The sequence below is a fragment of the Nyctereutes procyonoides genome, unplaced genomic scaffold (assembly GCF_905146905.1).
Source record: "Nyctereutes procyonoides isolate TBG_1078 unplaced genomic scaffold, NYPRO_anot_genome, whole genome shotgun sequence".
Lineage (NCBI taxonomy): Eukaryota > Metazoa > Chordata > Mammalia > Carnivora > Canidae > Nyctereutes > Nyctereutes procyonoides.
Window position 1 is genome coordinate 58493725 of NW_026575125.1, and position 17739 is coordinate 58511463.

The 17739-nt window shown below is 43.6% G+C and overlaps 1 pseudogene; it reads left to right on the plus strand.

Moving 5' to 3' along the window:
• Positions 1-472: 472 nt before the first annotated feature.
• LOC129518362 (PDZ and LIM domain protein 7-like) lies at positions 473-1940 on the plus strand (annotated as a pseudogene).
• Positions 1941-17739: the final 15799 nt, after the last annotated feature.

Consider the following 17739-nt stretch of genomic DNA (forward strand, 5'->3'; position numbering starts at 1 on the left):
CCAGACAGGCCCACTAACATCACAGTGACCAAACACTACCCACAAAAGGCAAAGAGAGCCACTGCAGATGATAGGACTGAAGGAAAAAGTGGCTCACAACAGCAGGATGCACATAACACACATTGGAGGTACCCATGAATAACCAGATTCTGGGGAACAGAGGACACTGCACTGAAGAGCACTACAGGATATCTTCTTCATTAGTCCATTACTTTCAAGTATAGGAGATGTAGATTACTTTCCTAACACTCTGTCTCCTCAGAGAGACAAAATGAGGAGGGAGATGAATATGTCCCAAACGAAAGAACATGACAAAATCACAGCAAGATAACAAAGTAAAATGGAGATAAATAACATGCCTGAGAGAGAATTTAAAGTAATGGTTAGAGAACACCGGTGGCGGATCCCAACGCGGCTCTTTGGGGCCAGCCACCGAGCAGCGCCTCCGCGGGGCCGAGCAGGGGCAGGCGCCATGGATTCCTTCAAGCTGGTGCTGGAGGGGCCCGCACCTTGGGGCTTTCAGCTGCAGAGGGGCAAGGACTTCAATGTGCCCCTCTCCATCTCCAGGCTCACTCCGGAGGCAAAGCTGCACAGGCCGGTGTGGCTGTGGGTGACTGGGTGCTGAGCATAGATGGCGAGAATGCGAGGGGCCTGACGCACATTGAAGCCCAGAACAAGATTCGTGCCTGCGGGGAGCACCTGAGCCTGGGTCTCAGCAGGGCCCAGCCAGCTCAGAACAAACTGCAGAAGGCCCTGGCCCCCGCCGCGGACACCCCGTGGTACACCTTTGCACCCAGCGCCTCCCTCAACAAGACAGCCCTGCCCTTTGGGGTACCCCTGCCAGCTGACAACACCCTGCAGCAGAATGGACAGCTGCTCCAGCCGCTGGTCCCAGATGCCAGCAAGCAGCGGCTGATGGAGGACACAGAGGACTGGCGGCCTCGGCCCGGGACAAGCCAGTCTCGTTCCTTCTGCATCCTTGCCCACCTCACGAGCACGACTTCATGCAAGACCCGGATGAGGAACACCTGAAGAAATCAAGCCAGGTGCCCAGGACAGAAACCCCAGCCCCAGCCTCAGCTACACCCTAGAAACCCTGGCCTGGCCCTACCACCCTCAGCCCCACCAGCCGCCCACCCTGGGCCATGGATCCTGGATTTGCTGAGCTCTATGCTCCGGACAAGACCAGCACGGTGCTGACCCGGCACAGCCAGCCAGCCACACCCACACCTCTGCAGAACCGCACCTCCATCATGCAGGCAGCCGCTGGAGGGGGCACGGGAGCAAGTGGTGACAACAATGGCAAGACTCCCGTGTAACACCACTGCCACAAGGTCATCCAGGGCCAATACCTGGTTGCGCTGGGCCATGCGTACCACCCCGAGGAATTTGTGTGCAGCCAGCGTGAGAAGGTCCTGGAAGAGGGCGGTTTCTTTGAGGAGAAGGGTGCCATCTTCTGCCCACCCTGCTATGATGTGCGCTATGCACCCAGCTGTGCCAAGTGCAAGAAGATCACAGGCGAGATCATGCATGCCATAAAGATGACCTGGCATGTGCATTGTTTCACCTGTGCGGCCTGCAAGACACCCATTTGGAACAGGGCCTTCTACATGGAAGAAGGGGCACCCTACTGCGAGCAAGACTATGAGAAGATGTTTGGCCAGGGCTGTGACCAAGATCGATGCTGGGGACCGCTTCCTGGAGGCGCTGGGCTTCAGCTGGCACGTGTGCGATATGCCAGATCAGCCTGGAAGGAAAGACTTTCTACTCTAAGAAGGACAAGCCCCTCTGCAAGAGCCATGCCTTCTCCCATGTGTGAGCCCCTCCTGTCCACTGCTGCCTCATCCAGCCCAGCCAGAGGGAGCTCCAGTTCTGGAGTCATCGGCCCAGATTTCTGGATAGGGCTGGCAAAGGTCACCCCAACCCCAACTCCTGGCCTGAGCCTGTGGTTCCCTGGGCTCTGCCCCATCCCCTTCATTTCCCCACACTCCCTCCATTTCCTCCCACTCCCTCCACACACTAGTGCTGACCACACCAACCCCTGCTCACATCCACTGCCACAATAAAGCTGTATCCAGCTGTGTCCTGAAAAAAAAATAAAGTAATGGTTATAAAGACACTCACTGAACTTGAAAAAAGAGTGGTGGATATCAGTGAGACCCTTAACAAAGAGATAAAAAAAAGAGCCAATCAGAGATGAAGAACACAATAAATGAAATTAAAAATACACTAGATGGAATAAATAGTAGGCTACAGGAAGCAGAAGAATTATTAGAGACCTGGAGGACAGAGTAATGAGAAGTAATCCAGCTGAGCAGATAAGAGAAGAAAATATGCAAAATGAGAATATATTTAGGCAACACAGTGACATCATCAAACATAAGAACATTTGCATTATAGGGATCCCAGAAAGAGGAGAAAGAGAGAAGGGAGCAAAAAAAATTTATTTAAAGAAATAATAACTGAAAACTTCCCAAATTTAAGGAAGGAAACAGATATCTAGCTCCAGGAGACACAGAGATCCCCCAACAATATAAACCAAAGAAAAAAAATATATGTATCAACCAAAGGAGGTCCACATTAAGACACATAGTAATTAAGGGGTGTCTGGGTGGCTCAGTTAGCCATCTGCCTTCAGCTCAGGTCATAATACCAGGGTCCTGAGACTGAGCCCCATGTCAGGTTCCTTGCTCAGTGGGGAGCCTGCTTCTCTCTCTCCCTCTGCCTAGGATCAAGACCTGAGCTGAGATCAAGAGTCAGATGCTTGGGGTGCCTGGGTGGCTCAGTTGGACATCTGCCTTTGGTTCAGGTCATGATCCCAGGGTCCTGGGATCAAGCCCTGTATCAGGATCCTTATTTGGCAGGGAGTCTGCTTCTCTTGCTCCCTCTGCCTGCCACTCCCCCTGATTGTGCTCTCTCTCTCTGTGTCAAATAAATAAAATCTTTTTGTTAAGAAAAAGACAAATAATAATTAAAATGGCAATAAGTAGTGACAAAGAAAAAAATTTTAAAGCAGCAAGACTAAAGAAGACAGTTACATACAAAGGAAACCCCATAACGCTATTAGTGGCTTTTTCAGCAGAAACTTCGCAGGGCAAAAGAAAGTGGCATGGTTTATTCAAAGTGCTGAAAGGGAAAAATATGCAACCAAGAATACTCTATCCAGCAAGGCTATCATTCAGAATAGAAGGAGAGATAAAAAGTTTCTCAGATGAAAACTAAAGGAACCATGACCACTACATGAAAGGGGCTCTGGAAAATAGTATGGAGGTTCCTCAAAAAGTTAAAAATAGAACTACCCTAAAACCCAGCAATTGCACTACTATGTATTTATCCAAAGGATACAGGGGTGCCTGAGTGGCTCAGTCAGTTAAGGGTTTAACTCCTGATTTTGGCTCAGGTCATGATCTCAGGATCCTGGGATTGAGCCCCACACCAGGATCCATGCTCACTGGAGAGTCTACTTGAGGATTTCTCTTCTTCTCCCTCTGCCCCTCCCCTCTCTCTTTCTGTCTCTCAAAAGAAAAAAAGAAAGGAAGAAAGGAAGAAAGAAAGAAAGAAAAGAAAGAAAGAGAAGAAAGAAAGAAAGAAAGAAAGAAAGAAAGAAAGAAAGAAAGAAAATATGTACAAAGGATACAAAAATGCTGATTCAAAGGGACACATGCAACCCAGTGTTTATAGCAGCACCTATCAACAATAGCCAAATTATGGAAAGAGCCCAAATATCCATCAACATATGAATGAATAGAAAGATAATGTGGTATATATATGCAATGGAATATTACTTGGCCATTAAAAGAATGAAATCTTGCCATTTGCAACAGCATGGATGGAACCGGATGGCGTTATGCCAAGTGAAATAAGTCAAAGAATGATAACTACCATATGATTTCACTCATGTGTGGAATTTAAGAAACAAAACAGATGAACAGAGGGGAACATAAAGAAAAATAAAATAAGATGAAAACACAAATGAGTGGGAAATATCAGTGAGGGTGACAGAACATGAGAGACACCTAACTCTGGGAAGCAAACAAGGGGTGGTGGAAAGGGAGGTGGGCAGGGGGTTGGGATAACTGGGTGATGGGCACTGAGGGGGGCACTTGATGGATTGAGTACTGAGTGTTATGCTATATGTTGGCAAATTGAACTCCAATAAAAAAATTTTTTTAAAAGACAAACTGAAAAAAAAGAAAACACAGAGAGAGGCAAACCATGAGAGACTCTTAGCTCTAGGAAACAAACTGAGGGTTGCTGGAGGGGAAGTGGGTGGTGGGATGGGGTAATTGAGGGATGGCCTTTAAGGAGGGCATTTGATGTAATGAGCACTGGGTGTTATATGCAACTGATGAATCACTAAATTATACCCCTGAAATTAATAATATACTATGTTACCTAAATTGAATTTAAATAGAAAATAAAAATAAAATAATAAAATAAAATTCCCTGGGAAAATCCAGGCATAAATATTTAAAACAAAACAAAAAACAAAAGTCCAGGACTAGATGGCTTCATGAGTGAATTCTACCAAAAATTTAAGGAACAGTTAATATCTATTCTTCTCAAACTATTTCAAAAAATAGAAGAGGAAGGAAATCTTCCACATCCATCCTATGAGGCAGCATTATCCTAATACCAAAACCAGGAAAAGACATTACAAAATAAGGGAAATACTGGCCAATTATCTCTTATAAACATGCATGCAAAATTTCTCAACAAAATACTAGTAAAGCAAATCTAATAATACATTTTTAAAAATCATTCACCACAATCAAGTGGGATTTATTCACACGATGCAAGGGTGGTACAATATTCACAAGTCAATCAACATGATACATCACATCAATAAAAGAAAGGATAAGAATTACATGGCCATTTCAGTAGATACAGAAAAAGCATTTGACAAAGTACAACATCCATTCATGATAAAAACTCTCAACAAAGCAGATTTAGAGGAAACATACCTCAACATAAAAAAGGCCATATATGAAACACCAACAGTTAACATTATACACAATAGGAAAAAAAAAACAGAGTATTTGCCCTTAGGTCAGGAACAAGACAGGGATATCCATTCTCACCATTTTTATTCAACATGGTACAGGAAGTCCTAAGCACAGCAATCCAGATAAGAAAAAGGAATAAGGGACACCTGGGTAGCTCAGTGGTTGAGCGTTTGCCTTCGGCTCAGGGCGTGATTCTGGAATCCAGGATCCAGAAATCAAGTCCCACGTTGGGCTCCCTGAGTGGAGCCTGCTTCTCCCTCTGCCTGTGTCTCTCCCCCACCCCACCCCCTCTCTCTCTCATGAATAAATACATAAAATCTTTTAAAAAAGGAATAAAAGGCATCCAAATTGGTAAGGAAAAAAGTAAAATTTTCACTATTTGCTGATGACATGATACTATATAGAGAAAACCATAAATTCTACAAAAAAACCAATAAAACTGACAAATGCATTCAGTCACAGGATACAGAATTGATGTACAATTGATGTACAAAAATTTGTCACATTTCTATACAGTAGTGTAGAAGCAGCACAAAGAAAAATTGAGAAAACAATGCCATTTACATTTGTACCAAAAACAACAAAATACCTAGGAATAAACTTAGCCAAAAAGGTGAAAGAACTGTACTCTGAAAATGGTAAAATAAAGCTCAGAGAAGTTAACATGACTCATCTGGGGTTCTACGGCCATTGAGTGATACACCTGGTGTTCAAACCCCATTTGTCTGACTTGGCTCCATACCATGCTGCCTCCCATCCTTTGAAAAAATGATAAAAAGGGGAAAAGTCAATGAAGGAGTATGCATTCATAAAACAGTCCTCTATTACTGCAAAGTTACTTTAACCCACCTCCCCACCTCTCAAAAACCACTGTATTGAGCAGTCATGGAAATGAAAAATAATCATAAGACCCACTAATGTAGAACCACAGAGACCCTGACATACATATCACTGTGCAACTAACTAGTTACCATTAGTAACAGTGTTACTAGCTCAGTGAGACCTTCATGGACAATTTTATAATATGTATATACATACCCATATTAAATCACATTTTAGTCTCACAATCACCTAAAAGGTAAATTCAATTATTGCTTCAGTTTTACAGTGGAAGAAACAGAACTGAAGAGAATTAAATGCCTTGCCTAAATTCACACAGCCAGTGATAAAGCCAGGAGTCAAACTCAGTTCTGATTCCACATCCAGTACTCTCCACTGCATATCTGTCCTTTACCTGATATTTCATATCTTATACAAATTCACTCTTGGACTCAGAGACTAAGCCTGAGACCCACCAGTTACAGTGTGTATCTAATCCCAAGGCTGTCAGCCCCCAGAATGGCCCAGCTCCAAACCGTTGGTGGAGGGCAAGTCATCCTGCCCCACACAAGCAGACAGCTGCCCCTAAACCCAGTTATGGTTTAGGCAGCTAAGCAATTCCTACTGGGATTACTATTTTTTTCTAGGTTGGGTCAGTAGGTTAAGCACCCTCTGCTTTGGAAATTTTAAAGCATTTTATATCTGCAGAAGAGGAGACCCCTGTCACATTTAGAGAAACCATGAGTGCTGGTCTCACCCTTGAGCCATCTGGGCCTTCTTTGCTTGCCTTCCCCAGCTCTCAGTTCTCCCTTCCCTTACACCACCATAACCAACCCCTAATCCACACTCAGTTCAGGAGAAAGTCAGAATTTTACAAATAGTTTCATGTCATGGTTATTGCTTTGAACTACACAACCCCTTGGTAAACTATGAGATTACAAAATTTAGCTTTTAACCAGTTGTTTTATGGCCAGTCAAGTCATGATACTGTCATCTCATCTCATACCAGGGTGACCTCATCCTCCACTATGGGCCTGAGATGCTAATCAAGAAAAGCCTGGTCTTGGAAAGGTCCAGACAGTGAAAGCAATGCCATGAAAGAACAATTTTGTGCTCCTTTCTTGGGGAGGTGAGGAGAATCGAGGGTGCAGGAAATGAGGAAACATAATTTCTAGACCCTGCTGCAGGCATTTTGAGTGGTAATATGGTCATGTGATCTTGTCTGGATCACACTGTGATTACCTGTCCAGCTCCATGCCCCTTCCAATGCCACCTAACCCCCACTGATAGGTTTTATTTCCCCTCCATTTCTACAAAGCTTGGATTCTAAGATTTATTCTATTCTGAATCAGGAGGAAATATAAGACATTTCCATCCATACCTCACCAGCTGAGGCTCAAGTAAGTAGTGTCTGGCCCTGCTGTGATCTCATAATTCCAGTTCTAGTAACTAGGCTCTTGTCCCTTCCCTGATTTCTAGGTTCCTGCCTCATACCTAGTTCCTATGATTGAGCTCCTATCTTATTCCTTCAACATCTGAGGCCCCGTCATTCCCTAGGTATCCAAATTCTTCTAGCACTGAGGGGGGAAGGGGCTTCCTTGACACTCCCTCCAATCCTTACCCAGCCTGGGTCCTTTCTGACAATTGGAGTACCTTAAAAAAATTTTAGGTAAACTCTACGCTCAACATGGGGCTCAAACTGATGACCCCAAAATCAAGAGTCACATACTTGAAATAAGTCAGTCGGAAAAGGACAAACATTATATGGTATCATTCATTTGGGGAATATAAAAATTAGTGAAAGGGAATAAAGGGAAAGAAGAGAAAATGAGTGAAAATATCAGTAGGGTGACAAAACATGAGAGACACCTAACTCTGGGAAATGAACAAGGGGTAGTGGAAAGGGAGGTGGATGGGGGGTTGGGGTGACTGGGTGATGGGCACTGAGGGGAGCACTTGGTGGGATGAGCACTGGGTGTTATGATAAATGTTGGCAAATTGAACTCCAATAAAAAAAAAGATAAAAAAGAGTCACATACTCTATTGACTGAGCTAGCCAAGTGCCCCTGGAGTACTTTAAAATTTACAGATTTCAATTTTAGATGTTATCAATTGATTCCCTGGTAGAAAAGATAAATAAATCAGCAGTCGGTTATGCTAAATGAATAAGCCCTAGAGATCTACTGTACACTATAGTACTTATGGTTAATAATATCATATTGTATACATAAAATTTGGCTAAGAGAGAAGATCATCTGTTAAGTGTTATCACCAAAAATAATAGCAATAATAATCAAAAAAATAAAGAGGATAAGAGGAAACTTTCACAGGTGATGGATATGTTTATGGCATAGATTGTGGTGACAGTTTCAAGGGTATATATTTACCCCAAACACATCAAGTTGTATATATTGAATATGTACAGCTTTTTATATGTCATTATGCTTCAATAAAGTAGTTAAAAATCATCACTTATTTATCTCCATCTGTTTTCTCTCCCATCACCTCCTTATTTTTGTTAGTCATATTAATATTTCCACTTTGTTTGTATTTTTAAACTATTGGTAATGTGTCCCTGCCACCTGCAACTGCACTTCCTTGACACAACTCACTACCTAGACTCTTATCCAAAGTCTGCTACCAGGTTACCTGGATGCTGGCTCTGCACCCTGCAGAGACACCTATGTCTGCCTGCTGTAGGCAACCTGGTCCTAACTGCCAACCTACAATCTAGTCCTCCCTGGGCTTGTTGTCAAAACCTCCCCTTAACACTGAATCTGCTCCAATTGGGTGTGTCTCTCCTTAAGTTATGCTCTGAGGCAGTTCTGGTATCACCATCTCCAGTCACCAGCAGGTCCTGAACAGGTCCCTTCACTCTAGCCCACACACTATGTTCTGAGGTGACATGGACAGAGGCTTTGAACCCCCATGTGCTCTAGGCTGTCTTGAACCACATGAACTGTGCAGGCACTATCCAGGGTCCCTCAAAATGAATTTTTATCAATATAAAGAAAACCAGAGGATGTCCATCAATAGATGAATGGATAAAGAAGATGTGGGGATGTGGGGTGTGTGTGTGTGTGTGTGTGTGTGTGTGTGTAATATTAATCAGCCATTAAAAAGAATGAAATCTTGCCCTTTGTGACAACATGGATAGACCTCAAGGGTATTATGCTAAGTGAAGGGAGTCAGACAGAAAAAGACAAATACCATACGATTTCACTTTTATATGGAATCTAAAAAAAAAAAACACATGAACAAACAAACAAAAACCAGAAACACGCTCATAAATACAGAGAACATACTGGTGACTGCTGGAGGGAAGGAGCAGGAGGGTGAAATAGGTGAATGGGGTTAAGAGATACAAACTTTCAGTTATAAAATAAATAAGTCACAGGTATGAAAAGCACAGCATAGAGAACATAGCCAATAATATTGTAGTAATTTTGTACATTAACATGGTAACTACACTTATCATGGTGAGCATTTTATAATGTACATAATTATTGAATCACTGTTATACACTTAAAACTAATATAATATTGTATGTCAACTACACTTCAATTAAAAAAAAAGAAGTCCAGAGGAAATAACATGCACCCAAAAGACCAGAAATCTAATGGCGTATAGAATAAACCTATATCTAATAATAGATTGGATTGAATGACAGTGTACAAAAGGTCATTTGGATATTTTTTATGCTCCACTCTCTCTCCCAAATCCCTTTTTGAGAGTCATTTTTTTTCTTCCAAGGATTTCCTACTCCCTGCAGAAGAGGGATTCAACCCTAGTTACAGCCTCCTATTAAAAAAAAAAAAAAGACAGTGGACTGATAAGTAGCTAATAACTCATGCCCAGAGGGGAAAAGACTTTCAGCCATCCATGCCTCCTGCTACTGAGCAAGACTCTGGGATAGACCTAAGCAGGCCACAATCCTGATAGTCTCTAGGCCTTTTATTCATGCCCTCCTCCTACCTGGCATGCCAGTCTTCCTCCACTCCATTTATCTGAACCATACTTATTCTTCAAAACCCCTCTCTTGCTCTATTACCTCTTCCAGGAAGCACATCTGTGTTTTTTTTTTAATTTTTATTTATTTATGATAGTCACACACACACACAGAGAGAGGGAGAGAGAGAGAGAGAGAGGCAGAGACACAGGGAGAGGGAGAAGCAGGCTCCATGCACCAGGAGCCCGACGTGGGATTCGATCCCAGGTCTCCAGGATCGTGCCCTGGGCCAAAGGCAGGCGCTAAACCACTGCGCCACCCAGGGATCCCCACATCTGTGTTCTGCTTCTTAACCTCTGCAGCACTTAAAATCTACACCACACAATTTAGTATTTAATTCATCAAACTCTTAACCTCTGTTGCTTCATGTAACCTAATTTATGTTCCATAATAGAATCATAAATGTCCTTCTTGACTTCCCTTAGGACACTTAGCATAAGCCTGAGCCTGTATTTGGGGCTCAGCAAAGAAACACTGGAGATGCTTGTTCTAGAAACAAAATCAGGGGTTTCCATTATTTTTGCATAACTGGCTAGAAAACAGAGTGTTCAGACACAGCCATAAAAAAAATAAAATTTAAAAATTAAAAAACCTCCAGCATCCAAGGGTGCAGCTATCAAAGACACCAAAGGTATTCCCAGGTCACTGAAACACAGAGTGTCAGAGTTGGAAGGAATCTTAATCATTTACTTCCAAACTTTTATTTTTTTATTTTTTTTTTATGATAGTCACAGAGAGAGAGAGAGAGACAGGCAGAGACACAGGCAGAGGGAGAAGCAGGCTCCATGCACCGGGAGCCCGACGTGGGATTCGATCCCGGGTCTCCAGGATCGCGCCCTGGGCCAAAGGCAGGCACTAAACCGCTGCGCCACCCAGGGATCCCTACTTCCAAACTTTTAAACTGGGGTATGCACACCTCTAGAGGTCCATGGCAGTGTGCCAGGGGATCCACAAAGCCACAGAATAAACATGGAATGCTTCCTTAGAGTGTCAATTTTGCTAGAATATAAGAAATTCAAAATAATTCTGTATTAAAATAACATGGCTCTATCATATAGGAAAATGCAAAGTTTACACATTTTTAGGATAAGACCTCAAAGATACTTCAAGCTCACAGTAGGCTGCTTTGAGTTACCTGCATTCACCCCTCTCCCCTACTCATGCTGGGGATTTCATGTTTCCACTCCTCTGTCATTAGGGTTACTTCAGTTAAAAAATAAAAGTTTGAGTAGGCTGATCTAGTCCAGCCCCTCTTTTCATAGTTAGGAAAACTGACGTCCACAGATAAGAAATAGTTTAGCCAAAGTCCCAGACAGTAGTGCAGCAAGAGCTAGGACCACAATCACTCCAATCAAGATGTACATTTCTTCCTAGTGTCTTTCTCCAGTAACTATTGACTATGAACTACACTTATAACTCCTTGCTAATTCTGTTCTGCCCTCTTGTACCCTGCAGTGATTTTCTTTGCAAAGGGTTATTCAACCTATCCTTAGGGAAGCCTGTGGCACCAGCAGTTCTGTGGGAAGACCAGAACCTTTAGTCTCTTTCTATAGCTTCAAACATAGCAAATAAATGCTGAATTTCCCAGAAATCAGAGTGTAACTGATGAGACTTAAACCCCTCACAGAAATTGGATAAAGTCTCCAGTTTTAGGGACAGAGAAGCAAAGCAGAGTGACAGTCTTGCTAATTGTAGGCCATAGCCAGAAAGCAAAGAGCTGATCTGAAGACCCTGCTTTTCCCCTTCATTTATGTGAGAAAGAAATGCTAAAAGGCTACCTCAGCAAGGTTCCAAGGAAACTGGGACCTCAGAGAAGCCCCCCTCCAACTGGCTTCTGCATCTCCTGAAATAAACTTGTCATCAGATTGTAGGACTAAAATAATCATCTCAGGTTTAAAAAAAAAAAAAAAGAAGTGACTTTGGATTCAAACTTAGCTTCACAACCATGATATATATTCATCAACCATCATATTATATATCATATAAGCAAGAGCTCTGTAGATTCATATACTCTTATCCACTTATTCACACCTTAAACACACAATTCTTGCTATAACAGCAAATTTTCTAGTGTCATATACAAATATAAGCATGTATTTGTGTTGGGAAAACCAATACAATCAGAGTCTGCTCATACTTCTCTCCCAACACCCAGCTCTGAACCTACACATCTACCATTGATACTCACATTCCCAGTCACACATGCCAGGCTGAGAACTGATCCAGTTTGCCAGGGTTAGAGCCACATTCTACAGTGTCCCATTCCTCTCACAGAACTAACAGGTCATTTCACAAAGATGTCATCACCTGCCAACTAATGGCAAGTTACATCCAGAATAAATGGTTCATTACCTACCCCCATTGCAGGTAGGCCCATGGGAGAATAATGGCTGAGACAAAGGAGACTTGAGACTTGACTCTCACTGCAGGAAGCCAACCACACAGGTAAGATGGGGGCTTGTTCCAGATAAAGAGACTTCATTTCCTCTTTGGGCCCTAGAGTTGGAATGGGGACATTGGAATGTCATCTGACTTTTTGTAGACTTCTCACACTCAGCCATAAACCACCGGGGGAGAAAAAACTGACTGCTCTTTTACCCTGGACTTTCTTTGTCCAGAAGAAGATGGGGTAACATCATAACACTGTCTCTTGAAAAAGGTTCCGACACTTTTCAGAGTAGTGTAGTGACCAACGGCATGGACTCTGAAGCCACTCTCCAGGGTCTTAATTTCAGCCCCAGCACCTATAATCTGCATCATCTGGAGCAAGTTACTTAATCTTTCCAGCCTTGGTTTTGCCATCTGTTGAAAATCAGAATAATAATAGCATCTACCTGGTGGTGGTATGATGTGATTGAAATGTAAGGCACTTAGGTAATGCCAGGCACTTTGAATGCTCAGTATATGGAATTTACAGAAGAGCCATTTCCTGTTTTTCTCAGACTGCCACTTTCTCATCACTTGCCTACCCACAGAGAGGTGACAGTTTGGTCACCTCATTTCTGAGACAGGCCTCTAAAGCCCAGAGAGAACAAGACTGGCCCAATATCACAGAGAAGGAATAATAGAATTGGAACTGATTGCTTTGGGGTGACTCGGCCAGTGTTCTCATCTCTGCCTTAGGAAAAAATGAGCATGGCTTAAGGAAAGCTGGGGAGGAAATATGACTGGGGCCAGGAAGGATGTAAATAATACTAAGAACAATGACCACTTAATACGTGCCAGGCACAGTTTTAAGTACATTCTGTGTATTATTTCATTTAAAACCTCACAGCAGGGCAGCCCAGGTGGTTCAGTGGTTTAGCACTGCCTTCAGTCCAGGGCATGATCCTGGAGACCCTGGATTGAGTCCCACGTCAGGCTCCCTGCATGGAGCCTGCTTCTCCGTCTGCCTGTGTCTCTGCCTCGCTCTTTCTGTGTGTCTCTCATGAATAAATAAATAAAATCTTTAAAAAAATAAATAAAACCTCACAGCAACCCTAGGCAGTCATGATTATTATCATCATCTTCTTCTTCATCACCATTATCCAGCAAGAGGAAACTGAGGCTTCAACACCTAGAATGGTTTTAGGTTGGGATTTGAACCTAGGCAGTCTGACAGCAAAGATGAAATGTGCAACGGCTATACTATATACTACCATCCACAAAGAAAGCAGCAGGAAAGGAAAAGCAGGAACAAAGGACAAAGGAGCAATATAAGTTCTTTTTGAAGTAAATAGATTGAGGCAGTGTAATGTCAGGGTTAGGTCCTAAATTAAAATCAACAGTTTAAGTCCAGCCTCTGCTACTAATTATTGAATATCTTTGGGCCTCAAGCATCCTCAGCTGTAAAATGGGAATAAAACTATTTCTTGGAATTGTGATAAGGCTTAGGAAGATAATGCATGTAAAGCACCTAAGGCAATGCTTAACCCAAGGTGAGTGCTTAGTAAATAGAAGCAATTGGTGTTATCAGCTATGCTCCCCGCAGGATTTGCCTAGCAATAAGGCTCCCCATGCCCCCTCTCCGGGAAAGTAAGTTAAAAAGGAGAAAACATTCATATGCTGTAGGTAAAATTAAGAACTGGGCTAAGCAACAAATTCAGACAACCTTTCCCACCTCCTGAGGAGGGTAGTGTGGGGGGGTGAGAGTGAGTAGGAGCATTATTAACTTCATTATATCCTTCTCAAGGAACAGATCTCAGCAGGCTGCCCTCAGTTTCTGGTCACTTATAGCCTGAGTCAGAACTCTCTTTTTTCTTTTTTCTTTTGAAACTTTAATTGCAGTTATGGTTTGCACTTTTTTTTACATTTTTTAATTGAAATTCAATTTGTCAACATATAGTATAACACCCAGTGCTCATCCTATTAAGTGCCCTCCTCAGTGCCCATCACCCAGTTACTCTTTTTTCTTAAGGAGTTTTTTTCTATGTCCTTTTCACATAGGTTGCTTTATTTTTCATGTCAACCTTACAAGATATCGGGGAAGGAGGATGGGATCTCAGATGTGTTGAGTGTCTTCTCTATACCAGACAGAATGCTGGACACTTACCATCAGTGATTTCATTTCATCCTCACAATACCACTGTGAAGTTATCCTCACTTCAAAAGTGTTGTCCTGAACCCAATGTGGGGTTGCTTCTTTTTTTATGTACATTTTCCTCTCATCCCATATATTCAACCCTGGCCAGAGGTTATGTCCTGCTGAGGGTTTTCTAGAAACCAAAATATTCTGAAATCTCACTGTCCTCAACACATTGATCTTTGTATAATCCCAAGGCCCATAAATTGAGAGTAATTTGCCCCCAGTGGATCTGAGATGAAATTATGACTCTGCTTATTAGCTATACAACTCTGTGCTAGTCACCTAACCTCACCTCTAAAATAGGGATGTGGCACTTCCTACCCACAATGTTGTGAAAATTAAATAACTTTCATAAAAGTGCTCTCAATTGGGCCACTTTATGGAAACATTGTTTAAAATAGAATCATCAGGGGGTACCTGGGTGGCTCAGTCGGTTAAGCATCCACTCTCAGTCTGCGCTCAGGTCATGATCTCTGGTTTGTGAGATCCAGCCCGCATCAGCTCTCCATTCAGCACGGAGTCGGCTTGGGATTCTCTCTCCCTCTTCCTCTGCCCCTCCTCCACTCGCTCTCTTTCACAAATAAATTAATTAATTAAATCTTTAAAATAGAATCATTGGTCAGCTTAATCTCAGAAAAGCACCAGAAGGCAGATAGAAAGCTTATATCTCTGACCTTAGATCAGCAAGGACACCAGATCTGCAACTGTGGTTGGTGACTTTGGGAATGTTGGGTGACAAAGAGTACAGAAATTCCCTGAAGTAATTGTTGAGGAAATGACCTTTCACCATTATCAGTGTGTTATTTATATCATCACAGAGACATCTAAATCCTTTACAATCACATACTTCTCAAAGCAGTTTCATCCACATCATTTCATGTGACATTCACTGAAACTCCCAAGAATTAGTCTTTATTGTTTAAATTGTCCCATTTGCTTTGTTACTCTTTTCCCCTTCCTGGAAGTGGCCCACTGGAATTTGCAAAATCCTTCCCATTTTCCCTTGGCGGTCCATCCAAACCAAAGCCCACACTTTGGCCCAGAATCCAGCCCTAAACCCCTCCAGATAGGTCTTCTTTCACTTTCTGAATTCACACAGCACTGTGTACCTTATACTACCTGGTATTCTAGTCGCTTAAAGATTTTACTTATTTGAGAGAGAGAGACAGAGAGAGCCTGAGGTGGGGGAGGGGAAATGGACAAGCGGATTCCCAGGTAAGTGGGGGGTGCTACCCTCGAGATGATGACCTGCGCTGAAGGCAGACGTTTAACACTGAGCCACCCAGGCCCTCTAGTCTTTTATATATTTATCTTAACCTCCTCCCCTCAGCCCTACCTTCTCACTAGATCCATGAACTCTTCAAAGGGAAGAAGGAAGAAGGAAGGAAGGATTTCCTCATTTTATGTCAGTCCTGCTTTTGAAAGCTTTTTATTAGGAAAAATTTCACATGTGTATGTTTTTATATAAAGCAGAGGGAATTTATAATGAACATCCAGGGATCCATTAGCCAGCTTCAACAATTAGTAACATATGAATAGTATTATTGCATCTATACCTCCACTCCTTCTGTCTTCTCACTCTGGATTAAAGTAAATCCCAGATAGCCTGTCATTTCATCCATCAATACTCCAATAGGGATGCCATCTTTTGCATTTCTGTGTCCCCTACAATGGGAAGAGCATTTTCATCTGTGTTCCCTACTACTGGGAGCATACAGAAGATGATTTCTGAGCCCCTACTATGTGCAGGATATTGTGCTTGGCTCAGGCGGTTCTGTCTAAGCTAAGGAGGCACACCAGAACCAAGCCACAATGTTCCAAACCAAGAACTGCTGAAGGCAGTTCCAGAAAGTGAGCTTGCAGTGTACGAGGGTGCCCAGGAGCAGGAATCAGATTGCACTAATTGAATTGAGTTAAATCGGTTTTCTTTCCTGGAGACCGAGTTCGAACTGGCCATGAGACATGGGTTCTCCAGCAGGAGGCGCTGCAAAGACAGGAGTGTGGTGGAGGTGGAGGTGCTGGCTGTGATCAGCTTCTGCCGGAGACTGTTAAGTCAGCCAGAGCCCGCTGCCGGTGCAAACTGCAGGCAACAACGGAGTTTAATAGGCGAGCAGGACGCTGAGCACCAGGGCCTGAGAGGAGCCCCAGGGTTCAGGTGGGGGCAGAGGTGGGGGGGAGCTGGGCAGTCTGGGTACCTGCTCCCCAAATCTTCATGACGTTACGGGTTGCCCTTGAAAGCCGCCAGATCTTGCTCCAACTGCGGCTCTTCATAATAGAATATCTCGGAGCAGGGCACAGGACACAGCAAGGAAACACCTGTTTCCAACAAGAAAAGAAGTGGGTGGAAGCCTCCACTAGGCTTCCAATGGCCTCTCACCGAGTTTGCTCTCGAGAGCCTTGTAAAGGCGCGCCCAGAAAGCCGGTGGAGATCATTTTACAAAAAGATCACTTTCTATTTCTTAGAAACATAGAAACCCCCATACTTTTCCTAAATTGTAAACGTCCCTTAAAAAAAAAAAAAGTCTTCTTTCCTCCGTGGGGTTTCCTGCTCCTCCCAGACCCCTTAAAGTCCCCGCCTAGGTGCAGGCAGGGACCGCTACCACCCCCATTCCCAAATTTTGCAACTTTATTCGCTTCCGGATTTTTCACTTCCTCAGCCCCCACCCACCTACAGGTGGGGAGTGGGGACGGGATGGGCAACAGAACAAAGAAACCAGGGAGCTCCTGTCCCAGGCCAGGCGCTCTTTCTGCAGTTTTCGAGCAGCCAGGGAACAAGAAGGGCTCAAGAACGCGCGAACTCCCAGCAGCCCTGGTCTCAAGCCACTTTCCAAATGCGAGAAGCCCGAAGACGCGCGGGAGGTGGGAACTGCCCCCGCGCAGCCAACAGACCTCCACTCAACAAGCCTGAGTGGCCGTGGGCGCCAACAGTCTCCACGCACTGGGCTCCGTTATTTCATCAGCAGTTTCAGAAAAACCTGCCAAAAGCAGTTATGCCTCACTGCAATGTGTAGCTTTTTCCTGCCATTTTTTCACAATAAAAGAGGGAGTGAAGCTCGCTCGCTCTCTCCTCCCTCACCCCCTCCCTTCCAAAAAGAGCCAAATGGATACAAAGGGGGGGGGAACCACACTCCAATCTCCGAGGGGATGCCAGTGAGGTGTGGCTTGTATTTAAATATCCAATATGTCAATGTAAGGGGAGTGCGTATGTATATAAAGTGCCATTTGCATCTGATAGCTCGACGAAGTCAGCTATGAGAGGCCTAGGGAGATGGATGCGTAGGGGAAGCGCCACTTTGACTGAGAGCAAGGTCAGGAGCTCGTTGCCCCGCCGCTGAGAAGTT